The sequence below is a fragment of the Bombina bombina genome, chromosome 5 (assembly GCF_027579735.1).
Source record: "Bombina bombina isolate aBomBom1 chromosome 5, aBomBom1.pri, whole genome shotgun sequence".
NCBI lineage: Eukaryota > Metazoa > Chordata > Amphibia > Anura > Bombinatoridae > Bombina > Bombina bombina.
The window spans coordinates 1,139,488,645-1,139,505,088 of record NC_069503.1 but is presented as its reverse complement, the minus strand read 5'-3'; the positions used below and the strand labels follow the sequence as shown (position 1 = coordinate 1,139,505,088).

Here is a 16,444-nt window from a genome sequence, read left to right as displayed (position 1 = left end):
TCAGTCCATAAAACCTTAGAAAAATCAGTCTTGAGATATTTCTTGGCCCAGTCTTGACGTTTCAGCTTGTGTGTCTTGTTCAGTGGTGGTCGTCTTTCAGCCTTTCTTACCTTGGCCATGTCTCTGAGTATTGCACACCTTGTGCTTTTGGGCACTCCAGTGATGTTGCAGCTCTGAAATATGGCCAAACTGGTGGCAAGTGGCATCTTGGCAGCTGCACGCTTGACTTTTCTCAGTTCATGGGCAGTTATTTTGCGCCTTGGTTTTTCCACACGCTTCTTGCGACCCTGTTGACTATTTTGAATGAAACGCTTGATTGTTCGATGATCACGCTTCAGAAGCTTTGCAATTTTAAGAGTGCTGCATCCCTCTGCAAGATATCTCACTATTTTTGACTTTTCTGAGCCTGTCAAGTCCTTCTTTTGACCCATTTTGCCAAAGGAAAGGAAGTTGCCTAATAATTATGCACACCTGATATAGGGTGTTGATGTCATTAGACCACACCCCTTCTCATTACAGAGATGCACATCACCTAATATGCTTAATTGGTAGTAGGCTTTCGAGCCTATACAGCTTGGAGTAAGACAACATGCATAAAGAGGATGATGTGGTCAAAATACTCATTTGCCTAATAATTCTGCACTCCCTGTAATAGTCACTGTCCCCCCCCCCCCCCCCCCCCGAAAAACAGTATCATGTATCACTCGTTACTTCCCTATTACAAGACTTAAATAAATAGAGCTCTATTAAATTGAGGTAGAAAACGGGATCACAGTATCTGGAATGGTATCCAACTAGCTGTACCCCAGGATCTCTCCTTACCCGGTCCTCAATTGTTCACAATTACTCTCAATAAGTGTGCCATATAATGCTTCTTTTCTCTCCTTATTTATACATTTTTTATATACATATATATATATATATATCTATATCTGCATTTATGTGTATATTTGAATTTACAGACGACATATATAATCAAATACATATGCACACACACACACATATATATATATATTTATAAATATTTCACGTTCCAATATTCTGAACATAGTGGAATATATTCTATGTATTTTTAAATAGATGTTTATATTCATATATATCTTTACATAATCATATATATATATATATGTGCAAAAAATCATCATATCTAGAAATATTTATTCATGAATACATAGAAGATATGCTGTTATGTGAAGAACACTGGAATATGATGGGGTTTGCGAGCAAGTAGGATGTTTTTCCCCCCACTTTTATTGCTCCACTGACTTCTATAGGGGAATACGCACAAATCATATTCTAAATTCGGCTTTTGAACTTGTCTGGTTAGCGCGTGAACGAAAACAGTTTACTTTCCACTCATAATACTAGTGCAACCCGACGTGCGCAAAAAACGTACTTCTAGCGCAGTTAACACTGGAGAGGGAGTGTTAAATAACGCTCCATTCGTAATCTGGCCCTTAGTGTTTAATGTCAATAGATGCATTTCATGGGTCCCTTATTCCCCTAGATAATAAAATAACTGTACCTAACTGCAGGAGGAATGTTTATTGCCAAGCGGTGCACTGCAGCCCTAAAGAGGAAATCTGTCTTTTGTTAGACCTGTGGTCAGTGTGTAGAAAATTAGCACACATTGTGACTACCTTATCTCTCATTCACTGTACAGTCCCTTCCATTACTTTCTAAGTCTGCAGACGAGAAGTAAACACTTGCAGCACAGCTGTCAATAAGAGTGAGTGGTTCTTACATTATTTATGTCTGTGTGGGGTAGCAATAATGAATTAGCAGTCTCACATTATCTCCTCAGGCTTGCAAGCATAATGGGAAGAGTTGGAAAGAATCAGCCGTTTGTGTGATTAGCATTTAACACCTTAGTAAACACATTTTACTGTCTCTCTATGCAGCCGTGAAATCGTTTTCTTAATGAGTCCTCATAAACTGTGCGCTGCGTAAGCTCTTGCCTGCTAATGTCGTCCTAATGCTCAGCATCTGTTTGAGTCACTAGCGCTGAGTTTGCAGGACATATTTTACCCATCAGGAGTTTACCTCTGACATTTTGCAGAATTTTCTTTATGTGCTGATTTGGAGAGCACAGTCGCTTGTCGAAGCGGCAGACGACCTGCCAGATTCAGGCGACTCTGTACATTTCAGTCCATATGCTACAGGGCCACTTGCCAGAGCATGCAAAAGAGATTAGCTCAGTTTAAATGACTGGGTTGATACATTAAATGGTAACAGAGGCCCAATACATTTTTACTTAATGGTCAGTCGGTACATTGGTTACATGCTGCATATTTAAAAGGGACAAATATTTTTAACATTTTTGGTCAGCATTGAAAAGAAAAAGCATAATTTTGTATATTACAGATCTTTATGAATTGCAAGTAAATAAGGGTGATTTTAGAAAACCTAAGGTGCATCACAGATAAAAACTAATGATTCACACAGCCAAAATGGTCTCTGGAAAGGCAAAATTAAGTTTTTATGATTAGCATTTGTGTGCACTTAATCATGCACACCATATTACAGTATGCCACATCTAGGTCTTATTAAATCAAGAGGATGTATTCTGTATCGGTACACACTAATAAAGCCTTTGTATAACCTGCAGTACCGTCTACAAGAACATAACAAAACATAAATTAAGCTTACCTGATAATTTAATTTCCATCTGTGAGAGTAGAGTCCACAGCTTCATTCATTACTTGTGGGAATTAAGAACCTGGCCACCAGGAGGAGGCAAAGACACCCCAGCCAAAGGCCTAAAGACCTCCCCCACTCCCCTCATCCCCAAGTCATTTTGCCAAGGGAACAAGGAACAGTAGGAGAAATATCAGGGTATAAATGGTGCCAGAAGAACAAAAATAAAGTTATGTCCGCCCACCAGAGAAACAGGCGGGAGCCATGGACTCTCCTCCCACAGATGGAAATGAAATTATCAGGCAAGCATAATTTATGTTTTCCATCTTAATGGGAGGAGAGTCTACAGCTTTATTAATTACTTGTGGGAAAGAAATACCCAAGCTCTAGAGGACACTGAATGAAAAAAACGGGAGGGCAAAAAGGAGGCGGACCCTAATCTGAGGGCACCACAGCCTGCAAAACCTCTCTCCCAAAAGCTGCTTCCGCCGAAGCAAAGACATCAAATTTGTAAAATTTAGCAAAAGTATGTAAGGAGGACCAAGTAGCCGCGTTACAAATCTGCTCTATAGAGGCCTCATTCTTAAAGGTCCATGAAGAGGCCACAGCACTAGTTGAGTGAGCCGTAATCCTCTGAGGAGGCTTATGACCCGCTGTCTCATAGGCTCTTCAAACAAAAAGATAAGGAAGTGGAAGAGACCCTCTGCCCCTTGCTCTTCCACGAATACACAACAAATAAAGACGAAGTCTGCCTGAATTCTTTCGTGGCCTGAAGATAGAACTTCAAGGCTCGATTCACATCCAAAATATGAAGCAACCTTTCCTTTGAAGAAGAAGAATTAGGAAACAAGAAAAGAACTACTATTTCCTAATTGATGTTACGATTTGACACAACCTTGGGAAGAAATCCCAACCCAGTGCGAAGAACAGCATTATCAGCGTGAAAAACCATGTAAGGAGGCTCACATTGCAAGGCCGCCAACTCAGAGACTCTGCGTACCGATGCAATAGCCAGTAGGAATAGAACCTTCCAGGAAAGAAGTTTAATGTCAAGCGAATGCATAGGCTCAAACGGAGCCCTCTGCAAAATCTTAAGAACCAAGTTTAAGCTCCAAGGGGGAGCGGAATTTCTAAAGACAGGCCTGATCCTAAACAGAGTCTGAACAAAGGACTGAATATCAGAAAGCTCCGCAAGCTTCAAGTGTAACAGTACAGACAAGGCCAAAATCTGTCCCTTTACGGAACTGGTGGCAAGTCCCTTCTCCAACCCATCCTGGAGGAAGGACAGGATCCTGGATACCCTAACCTTATGCCAGGGATATCCACGATCCTCACACCAGGACATGTAGGTCCTCCACACCTTATGATAGATTCGACGAGTGACCGGTTTCCTGGCTTGAATGAGATTATCAATCACTCTCTCAGAAAAACCTCTCTTGGCTAAGACTAAGCGTTAAATCTCCACGCAGTCAGCCTCAGAGAATCTAGATTTTTACATAGAAAGGGACCCTGAACCAGCAGATCTCTGCGACAAGGTAACCTCCATGGAGGAGATGATGACATCCTCCACCAGATCCGCCAACCACGTCCTCCACGGCGCAATCAGAATAGGCAAAGCTTGCTCCTGCTTGATGCAGGCACTACTTGAGAAGTGGCAATGGTGGAAATATGTAGACTAGGTTGAACTCCCATGGCACCGCTAAGGCATCTATCAGCTCCGCTTGGGGATCCCTGGACCGGACCCGTATCTGGGTAGCTTGAAGTTGAGTCTGGACGCCATGAGATCTATCGCTGTCCCCCATCTGATGCAGATTTCCGCAAACACCTAGGGAAGGAGAGACCATTCCCCCGGATGAAACTATTGTCTGCTGAGAAAATCCGCTTCCACACCCGGAATGTGGATCGCCGATAGCGAACAGCTGTGGGTCTCCGCCCATTCTAGAATCCGTGATACTACCCTCATGGGTAGGGAGCTTCTCGTTCCCTCCTGATGGTTGATGTAAGCCACCGAGGTAATGTTGTCTGACTGGAATCTGATAAATCGGGACAACCCCAGGAGGGGCCAAGCCCTTAGAGCGTTGAAGATTGCTCGAAGTTCAAGAATATTGATCGAGAGAAGTGACTCCTCTCGAGTCCACCTGCCCTGTGCCTTTCTGGCACCCCAAACAGTTCCCCATCCTAACAGACTTGAATCCGTGGTCACAATCTCCCAGAATGGTCTCAAAAAGGATGTCCCCTGGGACAGTTGTCCCGGAAATCCACCAAGAGAGGAATTCCCTTGTTCGGTTGTCCAGAGAGATCTGTTGGGATAGATCTGAGTGATCGCTGTTCCATTGTCTCAACATGCACAACTGAAGAGGTCTGAGATGCAACCTGGCGTATGGAATGAAATCTATGCTGGATACCATGAGCCCAATCACCTCCATACACCTGGTCACAGATGGCCTTGAGGAGGTCTGAAGGGCAAGACAGCTGGACGCAATCTTGCAACGTCTCTGATCTGTCAGGAATATCTTCACGGATATGGAGTCTATTATCGTACCTAGGAATTCCACTCTGTTGCTGGGAACCAGGGAACTCTTTCCTACATTTATCTTCCATCCATGAGATCGAAGGAGAAGATCCCTTGAATGGTCCTCTGTGAGACTGCAGAACAGAGCCTGGACCAGGATGTCATCCAGATAAGGTGCCACTGCAATACTTCTGGCTCTTGCCACCGCGAGCAGTGCTCCCAGAACCATCGTAAAGACTCTTGGGGCAGTCACCAGGCCAAACGGAAGGTCCACAAACTGGAAGTGTTGGTCCAGAAATGCAAATCTCAGGAACCTGAAGTGATCCTTGTGGATTGGCACGTGAAGGTAAGCATCCTTCAAATCTATTGCAGTCATGAACTGTCCCTCTTGAACTAGGGGCAGAATAGACCTGATCGTCTCCATCTTGAACGATGGGACCAACAGAAATTTGTTTAAGCACTTTAAGTCTACAATTGGGCGAAACGTGCCCTCCTTCTTTGGGACCACAAAAAGGTTTGAATAATACCCCAGACCTCTTTCTGCTAGAGGGACTGGAACGATTACTCCGAGAGGAGAGATTCCTCACGCACTCTAGAAAGGCGTCTCTCTTCTCTGGTCTTGATGATAGGTTTGACAGGAGAAATCTGCCCCTTGAACCCTATCCTGTAACCCTGGGCGATGACCTCCAGAACCCAAGAGTCCTGAACGTCTCTTCTCCAAGCCTCTGTGAAAAGAGATAGTCTGCCCCCTACAAGATCCAGAAACTATTTTGTCTCTGCGGGCTTCTTGCTCTGCTCGACTTTGTTTCAAGATTGAGATGGCTTCCAAGATGCCTTGGACTGCTCGGTTTTCGCGGCAGGCTGCTGGCGTTGGGACTTTTTCTAACAAAAGGGACGAAAAGTAGACCCCTTAGGCTTATTCTTCTTATCCTGCTGTAGGAAAGCACCCTTGCCTCCCGTGACCGTGGATATGAGTCTAGGCCTGTACCAAAAATAACTTTCCCCTGAAATGGGAGGGATAGTAATCTAGACTTGAAAGTCATGTCAGCAGACCACAACTTTAACCACAGAGCCCTACGGGCTAGAACATAAAAACCTGATGTCTTAGCATTCAGGTGAATAATCTGAATATTTGCATTACAGATGAATGAATTAGCTACCCTTAAGGCCTTAATCCGTTCCTGTATCTCCTCAAGGGGAGTCTCCACCTCGACCATAGCTGACAGAGCATCACACCAGTAGGTAGCTGCTCCAGCCACCTCAGCGACCACCGCTGCCAGTTGAAAAATGAACCCCACGAGTTGAAACATCTTTCTCAACATGGATTCCAATTTTTTTATCCATGCGCTCCTTGAACGAAGAGCTATCTTCGAGCGGGATAGTAGTGCGCTTAGCGAGCATGGATATAGCACCATCCACCTTAGGGATGGCCCCCCACAGCTCAAGCTGTGAGTTCGGAATGGGCAACAGTTTTTTAAAAGAAGTAGAGGGAGAAAAAAGGACGAGCCTAGTTTCTCCCATTCGTTCTTGATAATATTAGCCATCTTAACGGGGACCGAGAAGGTCTGAGGCACCACCATGTCTTCGTAAACCCTATCTAGTTTAGGGATCGAAGGTTCCTCCGGCAGTTTCGGTTCCGGAACCTCTAACGTAGCAAGCACCTCTTTCAGCAGAAAGCGCAAATGCTCCATCTTAAACTTAAATTATGGCTCCTCCGCAACCGGAGGTCTAGATGTCGCCGATTCCAACCCAGAAAGAGCGTCCTCAGAAGAATCGGAGTCGTCCTCATCACCGGATAATTTGTCAGAGATATCCAACGGAGATGACCCCTGGGACAGATAGCTATATTTTACCTTTCGCTTGCGCTTAGCAGGGCGTGACAAGGCATTATAGGTTGCAGAAGCTGCATGTGTAATCGGAGATGAATGCAGGGAACGCACCTCGCGGGACTGAGAACCATCAGAGGTGGATGGCTCAGTTGTACTAAATATCTTATTCTTTTTAGATATTGCAATCTTATCAAAGCATGTGGAATATAGTTGTGCAGGCGGATCAACCAGAACCTCCTCATTATTTGATTTGGATAAAGAGGGAGTGCCCTCCAACATATCAGAGTCCTCCATAGCTTACGCCTTTTTACGGACTAGATAGAATTAAATAGCACCTTTATACACCAAAGGCCGGGGCACTCACCACCTCCTATGACCCGGACCACAGAGAAACCGCTTTGTCTCCTGCAACCACCGGTCAAGAAAGAGGAAGTTAAAGAGGCCACACCTGGTCATATGGAGTGCCATGCGGGACCGCCCCTGCACTGAAGAGAAAAACGCGCCAAAAAAGGCTGCGTTGATATCTCCCTAAGGAAACTGACTGTTCACACACTGACAGAGCCCTATCTCACACATGTTGCAGCAAAAAACACAATAAAGAATATTATGCATAATCCCCTCTGTTCAATAACCCTCCTTCCGGGGATATTAACCCTTTATTCTATACAGATAAAAGGAGATACACTGTGACCCTGTCTTCTTGCGTTATCTTATGTGTATAAATGAAACGATCTTACCAGAATCTACGCCGTGTGACAGGGTAGTAGCAACGCTCCTGACATGGACTTGAGAGCAGAAAGCAGGCAGCGAAACTCGTCAACGCTGATTGCTTATGGAGTTATTAATCCGAGTCGGGATGGTTTCGCAGAAAGACTCTCCCTGCATCTCCGGACTCTAACTTTCATCCAAGCTCTCCCTGAGAGGCTGACAGGACTACTTAAAACTCCAATCCCATTCCGAAGAGTACTACCCTCCATAAGAGACTACTCTGAATCTTCTGACACTTCTCTGACAACCTCCTGTGACGAAAGGCAAAGAATGACTGGGGGATGAGGGGAGTGGGGGAGGTATTTAAGCCTTTGGCTGGGGTGTCTTTGCCTCCTCCTCCATGAACTAGAGCAATACAAAGAGCAAGCATATATCTAATGGGTCATAAGAAATACAGCTTTGGCTCTGCCACCAGAATATCAACAGCAAAAGGTAACCAGGGCACAGCAACAACGATTATTTAGTTACACTGTGTAACATCAAAATGACAGGGCACCGTACCAGCAGATCCAGAAGTAACACAGGCAGGGAGGGCATAAGCAGCTGCAGGAGCGAGTGCACAAAGTGTGCTAAATAAGCAGGGCTAGTGGGTACCATCGGCCATATACACACACAAGCCTCTGATTGCCAGTAACACACATGCAAAGGTAATTTAATCAGTTGATTAACCTTCTGCCCTTCTTTAGAGACCACAGCTGTAACTATAGAGGGTTTTTTGTCTCCCTGTGACAGAAGGAACAGCTGTATAGCACAAGAGGTCAGGACCACGGCTCCTCTACCCAGGAGAAGGCATTTACTGGGCACCAGGGCACTATTTAGGCACCAAGTACAAGTAAAGCCCTGCAATGAGACAAGAGGCTGTTGATGGGTCCTATAGCTAGTAAATCCTGTACACACCCTTACTCTAGCTGACACACAGCACCCACAGGCTACGTATGGGAAGGATTGCTGCTGCTAGCAACCTCTACACAATAACAGGACTTATAGGACACTAGTGTAAAATACAGACCTCACACATGTGCCAGATCAAGCAGAATCGTATCAGGGTGTAGTGTTCACACTAGGGGCAATATCAAGTAGCCGGTGGGGCAGGCTGTTATTTATTCATGCATCCAAAAGCCTAAATTTATTATTCAGATAGGGCATGCAATTGTAAACAACTTTCCAATTTACTTTTATCATCAAATTTGTTCTTTTGGTATTCTTTGTTGAAAGCTAATTCTATGTGGCCTCATGCTAATTTCTAAGCCCTTGAAGGCCGCCTCTTATCTAAGTGAACTTGACAGTTTTTCAAAGCCAGACAGTGCTAGTTCCTGTGTGCTATATAGATTAAATTGTGCTTACGCCCATGGAGTTACTTTGGAGTCAGCACTGATTGGCTAAAATGCAAATCAGAAAATCTTTAGGGGAAGCCAGCACTTCTCTTCAAACTTAAGGGGCACGAAAAAAGGGGTAAGCCAAGTCCCAAATTTATATTCCACAATCCAAAAGATTTTCAGCCTACAAAAAAATAGTTTAAAAGACCTTTATTGTTTCATGCAGGGTCCATTATACAAACAAACAACGTTTCAAACCAGCAATTGGTTCTTAGTCATGGCTAAAATGCAAGCCTGTCAAAACAACTGAGATAAGAGGGCAGTCTGCAGAAACTTAGATACAAGGTAATCACAGAGGTAAAAAGTATATTAATATAACACAGAAATAGATTTTGACGGCAGATAAGAATCAAGTCTACCCATATTACATGTTACTTTTTCCTTAGGGTAGCCTTATGCATGTCCCAGGCATTTTTGAATTCCTTTACAGTTCCTGTGTTTACCACCTCAAATGGAAGTTTATTCCATGAATGCACCACACTTTCTGTAAAAAAATGCTTCCTCAAATTTCTCCTGAATCTGCTACCCTCTAACCTAAGATTGTGACCCCTTGTTTTGGCATTTATTTTTTTTGGGAAAAATGCTTTCAGCTTCTACTTTATTAAGTCCCTTTATTAAGTAACCGTGTTAGTTATGCAAAACTGGGGAATGGGTAATAAAGTGATTATCTTTTTAAACAATATAAAGTCTGGAGTAGACTGTCCCTTTAATGATAATTTGTGCAACAAATATTGAAAACAGCATGTCATTCATAAACAAAATGTATTTATTTGTCTATGTACTTAAGCCGAGCCAAGGAATTAATACAGTGAACGCTGTGCTCCTACAGATGATACACCTGGTGAGAAGATAGCTGTGGATCAGAAACAGAGCACTCTGGGGTACGGAGTAAAAACCTTATTGAAGAAGAAGTTGTGATAAAACACAATACAGAAGATGATCACTTTACAGTCGGACAAGAAAAAACTATAACAGGGTAACAAAGTTTATGCTTTAGGTAGAATTACTCAGTTTATCCTCAAGACCAGTTATTTGGAAAATCCTTAAAGCCACATGAAAATCAAAATGATGGGGTCAGATAGAGCATGTAATTATAAGGGACCTATCTATTAACTCATATTGTCATTTTTACTTTGTTCTTTTGGTATCCTTTGTTTAAAAGCTTTCCTAGACTCCGGAGCAGCAATGCGCTACTGGGAGCTAGCTGTGATTAATGACTACACACATGCCTCTTGTCATTGGCTCATTAGATCAGTTAGCTCCCAGTAATGCATTGCTGCTCTGGCCTTAAAGGACCAGTAAACATAGTAGATTTGCACAATGAACAAATGCAGAATAAAAAACAATGCAATAGCACTTAGTCTGAACTTCAAATGAGTAGTAGATTTTTTTTCTGACAAATTTCATAGTTATGTCTATTTCCACCCCTCCTGTATCATGTAACAGCCATCAACCAATCACAAATGACATACATTTATACTGTGAATTCTTGCACATGCTCAGTAAGAGCTGGTGGCACAAAAAGTGTAAATATAAAAAGACTGTGCACATTTTGTTAATGGAAGTAAATTGAAAAGTTGTTTAAAATTGCTGCTCTGAATCATAAAAGTTTAATTTTGACTTCAGTGTCCCTTTAAACCCACATGCAGGGGTTAGACACACAGTTCTATGCAAGCAAGGGCAATAAACAATATCTAGCATGTTATATCTTTCCTATGAAAAAGTAAATTTATGCTTACCTGATAAAATTAATTTCTTCTATGGTAAGACGAGTACACGGATTCATCCTTACTTGTGGGATATTATCCTTCCTAACAGGAAGTGGCAAAGAGCACCACAGCAGAGCTGTCTATATAGCTCCTCCCTTAGCTCCACCCCCCAGTCATTCGACCGAAGGTACAGGAAGAAAAAGGAAAACTACAAGGAGAGGAGTTTAAATCAAAAAAATATAATCTGTCTTAAAGTGACAGGGCGGGCCGTGGACTTGTCTTACCATAGAAGAAATTAATTTATCAGGTAAGCATAAATGTACTTTTCTTCTATAAAGGTGAGTCCACGGATTCATCCTTACTTGTGGGAAACAATACCAAAGCTACAGGACACGGATGAACGGCAGGGACAAGACAGATGGTTAAACAGAAGGCACCACTGCTTGAAGAACTTTTCTCCCAAAAATAGCCTCCGAAGAAGCAAAGGTATCATATTTGTAAAATTTGGAAAAGGTATGAAGCGAAGACCAAGTCGCAGCCTTACAAATCTGTTTAACAGAAGCATCATTTTTAAAAGCCCATGTGGAAGCCACCGCTCTAGTAGAGCGAGCTGTAATTCTTTCAGGAGGCTGCTGTCCAGCAGTCTCGTATGCCAAACGGATAATGCTTTTCAGCCAAAAGGCAAGAGAGGTAGCCGTAGCTTTTTGACCTCTACGTTTTCCAGAATAGACAACAAACAAAGAAGATGTTTGACGGAAATTTTTGGTCGCGTGCAAGTAAAACTTCAAAGCACGAACCACATCCAAGTTGTGCAACAGACGCTCCTTCTGAGAGGAAGGATTAGGGCACAAAGAAGGAACAACAATTTCCTGATTGATATTCCTATTAGTAACAACCATAGGAAAGAATCCAGGTTTGGTACGCAAAACCACCTTATCAGCTTAGAAAACGAGATAAGGCGAGTCGCATTGCAATGCAGATAGTTCAGAAACTCTTCGAGCCGAAGAGATAGCAACTAAAAACAGAACTTTCCAAGATAGAAGCTTAATATCTATGGAATGCATAGGTTCAAACGGAACCCCTTGAAGAACTTTAAGAACTAAATTCAAACTCCATGGCGGAGCAACAGGTCTAAATACAGGCTTGATTCTAACTAAAGCCTGACAGAACGACTGAACGTCTGGAATATCTGCCAGACGTTTGTGCAGTAGAATTGATAAGGGAATTCCAGACTGCACCCCAGCCCAATAGGCTGGCGTCCGTCGTCTCTATGACCCACGCTGGCCTGCGGAAACACATTCCCTTGGACAGATGATCCTGTGACAACCACCAAAGAAGAGAGTCTCTGGTCTCTTGGTCCAGATTTATCTGAGGAGATAAATATGCATAATCCCCATTCCACTGTTTGAGCATGCAAAGTTGCAGTGGTCTGAGATGCAAGCGAGCAAACGGAACTATGTCCATTGCCGCTACCATTAAGCCGATTACCTCTATACACTGAGCCACTGACGGGCAAGGAATGGAATGAAGAGCTCAGCAGATGGATAGAATTTTTGATTTCCTGACCTCCGTCAGAAAATTTTTCATGTCCACTAAATCTATCATAGTTCCCAGGAAAGGAACTCTTGTGAGAGGGATAAGTGAACTCTTTTGTATGTTCACCTTCCACCCATGAGATCTTAGAAAAGCCACCACGATGCCCGTGTGAGACTTGGCTAGTTGGAAAGTTGACGCCTGGATTAAGATATCGTCCAGATAAGGCGCCACAGCTATGCCCCGCGGCCTTAGAACCGCCAGAAGGGACCCTAGCACCTTTGTGAAAATTCTGGGAGCTGTGGCCAACCCGAAGGGAAGAGCCACAAACTGGTAATGCTTGTCCAGAAAGGCGAACCTGAGGAACTGGTGATGATCTTTGTGGATAGGAATGTGTAGATACGCATACTTTAAGTCCACGGTGGTCATATATTGACCCTCCTGGATCATTGGCAAAATAGTCTGAATGGTCTACAAGGATGGGACTCTGAGGAATTTGTTTAAGATCTTGAGATCCAAAATTGGTCTGAAGGTTCCCTCTTTTTTGGGAACCACAAACAGATTGGAGTAGAACCCCTGCACCTGTTCTGTTTTCGGAACTGGGCAGATTACTCCCATGGTATATAGGTCTTCAACACAGCGTAAGAATGCCTCTCTTTTTGTCTGGTTTACAGACAATTGAGAAAGATGGAATCTCCCCCTTGGGGGAGAATCTTTGAAATCTAGAAGATACCCCAGGGTTACTATTTCTAAAGCCCAGGAGTCCTGAACGTCTCTTGCCCAAGCCTGAGCGAAGAGAGAAAGTCTGCCCCCTACTAGATCCGGTCCCGGATCGGGGGCTACCCCTTCATGCTGTCTTGGTGGCAGCAGCGGGCTTCTTAGCCTGTTTACCCTTGTTCCAAGTCTGATTAGGCCTCCAGACTGACTTGGATTGAGCAAAATTCCCCTCTTGCTTTGCGGCAGGGGAAGAGGGAGAGGGACCACCTTTGAAGTTCCGAAAGGAACGAAAATTATTTTGTTTGGTCCTCATCTTATTCATCTCATCCTGAGGAAGGGCATGGCCTTTCCCTCCAGTGATGTCTGAGATGATCTCTTTCAGTTCAGGCCCGAATAGGGTCTTACCCTTGAAAGGTATGGCTAAAAGCTTAGCTTTTGATGACACATTAGCAGACCAGGATTTAAGCCATAACGCTCTACGCGCTAAAATGGCAAAACCTGAATTCTTCACCGCTAATTTAGGCAATTGAAAAGCGGCATCTGTAATAAAAGAATTAGCTAGCTTGAGAGCCCTAATTCTATCCAGAATATCATCTAATGGGGTCTCAACCTGAAGAGCCTCTTCCAAAGCCTCAAACCAAAAGGACGCTGCAGTAGTTACAGGAACAATGCACGCTATAGGTTGGAGAAGAAAACCTTGGTGAACAAATATTCTCTTCAGAAGACCCTCTAATTTTTTATCCATAGGATCTTTGAAAGCACAACTGTCCTCTATAGGTATAGTTGTACGCTTAGCCAGGGTAGAAATAGCTCCTTCCACCTTAGGGACCGTCTGCCACGAGTCCCGCACGGAGTCAGATATGGAAAACATTTTCTTGAAAGTAGGAGGAGGGAGCGAACGGAATACCTGGTCTATCCCACTCCTTGGTAACAATTTCCGAAATCCTCTCAGGGACCGGAAAAAACATCAGTGTAGACAGGAACCTCTAGGAATCTGTCCATTTTACACAATTTCTCTGGAACTACAATAGGGTCACAATCATCCAGAGTCGCTAAAACCTCCCTGAGCAATAAGCGGAGGTGTTCTAGTTTAAATTTAAAAGCCGTCATATCTGAATCTGTCTGAGGGAACATATTTCCTGAATCAGAAATCTCTCCCTCAGCCAGCAAATCCCTCACTTCATTGTGAGGGTACATCAGATATGGCTAATAAAGCGTCAGAGGGCTCAGCGTTTGCTCTCACCCCAGACCTACTGCGCTTCCCCTGCAACCCAGGAAGCTTAGATAAAACTTCTGTGAGTGTAGTATTCATAACTGCGGCCATATCTTGCAGGGTGAAAGAATTAGACGCACTAGAAGAACTTGGCATCGCTTGTGCGGGTGTTAACGGTTGTGACACTTGGGGAGAATTAGATGGCAAAACCTGATTCTCTTCTCACTGAGAATCATCCTGCGACATACTTTTAGTAGCTAAAATATGTTCTTTACAATTTATTGACCTTTCAGTGCATGAGGGACATATTCTAAGTGGAGGTTCCACAATGGCTTCTAAACATATTGAACATTGACTTTCCTCAATGTCAGACATGTTGAACAGGCTAGTAATGACTACAAACAAGCATGAAAACACTTTATTCAGTGAAAAAAATAATCTTAAAAAACGGTACTGCGCCTTTAAGAGAAAAAAATTCTGCAAAACAGCCTAAACATGCACCAAATTTTTCAAAATGTTGTATGTAGACACAATATAGATAGTTAAGATTGCACCACAAAACATTTTAACAATTAACCCCTTAATATGCGAACCGGATCGAAAATAGGCCCAGATCCGGAAAAAAACACTCCCAGCACCTTGCCACAGCCCTGCTGTGGCCCTACCTGCCCTCAGGGATCGAAAATGTGGGGTAAAATCCTTGATTTGGCCCAAAACATACACCAGGGCCCTCAAGAGTTAGAGATTGCTGCTTGCTGCTGAAACTAACTGCGCATCTGAGGCGCGAAAATAGGCCTCGCCCATCTCACTCGATGTCTCCTCAGCCTTAAAGAACCACACCAGAGTGGTTATAACTAGCCATGTGGGTTCTGAGACCCAAAAGTTAAGCCATGTGTACCCTCAAAGTCTGCCCAAAAACGTTAACGCACTCCCAACATTTGCAATTCAGTGTCAACCATATTATAATTGGCCCCATATGCAAGCTAAGTAATGCCCTTCTTTTAGCTCTAGGATTACTGCTTACCCTTACCCTCCTGGGTATAATGTCAGCCTTTCTGAAATACACAGTCTCTCCAGAAAAAATATGACTGAACATACCTCATTGCTGCATAGCATGAAACCATTCCACACAGTGAAGTTTCCTGTACTCCTCAGCCTCTGTGGGAACAGCAATGGACCTTAGTTACAAATGCTAAGATCATCATCCTCCAGGCAGCAGTCTTCATCCATTTGCTGCCTGAGAGTAAATAGTACACACCGGTACCATTTAAAATAAACTTTTGCTTGAAGAAATTAAAAACTAATATTTTATCACCTCTTTCACTTTACCTTTCCTAGTACTTAGAGTAGGCAAAGAGAATGACTGGGGGTGGAGCTAAGGGAGGAGCTATATAGACAGCTCTGCTGTGGTGCTCTTTGCCACTTCCTGTTAGGAAGGACAATATTCCACAAGTAAGGATGAATCTGTGGACTCGTCCAGGCCCGGACTTACCATAGGGCACACCGGGCATTTGCCCAGTGGGCCGCCGTTTACCTTAGCTCCGCCCACTAACTTAGACAGTGCAGCAGTACTTGGTTTGTTGTTGCTATGCTGTGGTGCCCCAGTGTTTCCACGCTAAAATGCAGTAAAGGTAAATGTTTATGTATTTTATTTATGGGGTCTGATCACTATGTAACTAATACAACTACTCTACTGTGTATTTAGTTAGATTACTACTTTGTACAGTTTGTTTCCGGTGTATGGTGGCCCAGTGTGTATGCACACAATGCTACATGCCCACGGCACAACATCAAATCCATTTTTCAAAAAACTGGCAATTTTCTATGATTCTATCTGCTGCCTGGCCGTTGTCACTTTGCCTGCATCTGCCGACTTCTTCTTGTTGTTCCCTCTCCCCCTGCCTTGAGACACAGCCTTACAGTAATAATAATAGCTGATGCAGCCTATCAGTGACTATCACGGTAGCAAAAAAGCAGCTGCACGTAACTGGCTTCCTTCACCAGTCACCCTTCAGTAACTTGTCTTCCCTCCCGCACTGCTAAAATTAAGAGGCAGAGGAATCTAAGCTTTATGCGGTGCAATTTAGCGCTGTGTGCTAAACACTGCATATATCAGTCATTCACAGGCAGCGTTTAGACAGAAGCTAAAT

The 16,444-nt window shown here is 43.5% G+C and overlaps 1 protein-coding gene across 1 annotated transcript in view; it reads right to left on the bottom strand.

Annotated features, from left to right (window-relative positions):
• C5H8orf82 (chromosome 5 C8orf82 homolog) overlaps positions 1-16,444 on the bottom strand; it is a 307,838-nt gene that overhangs the window by 89,565 nt on the left and 201,829 nt on the right. The window lies entirely within an intron of this gene.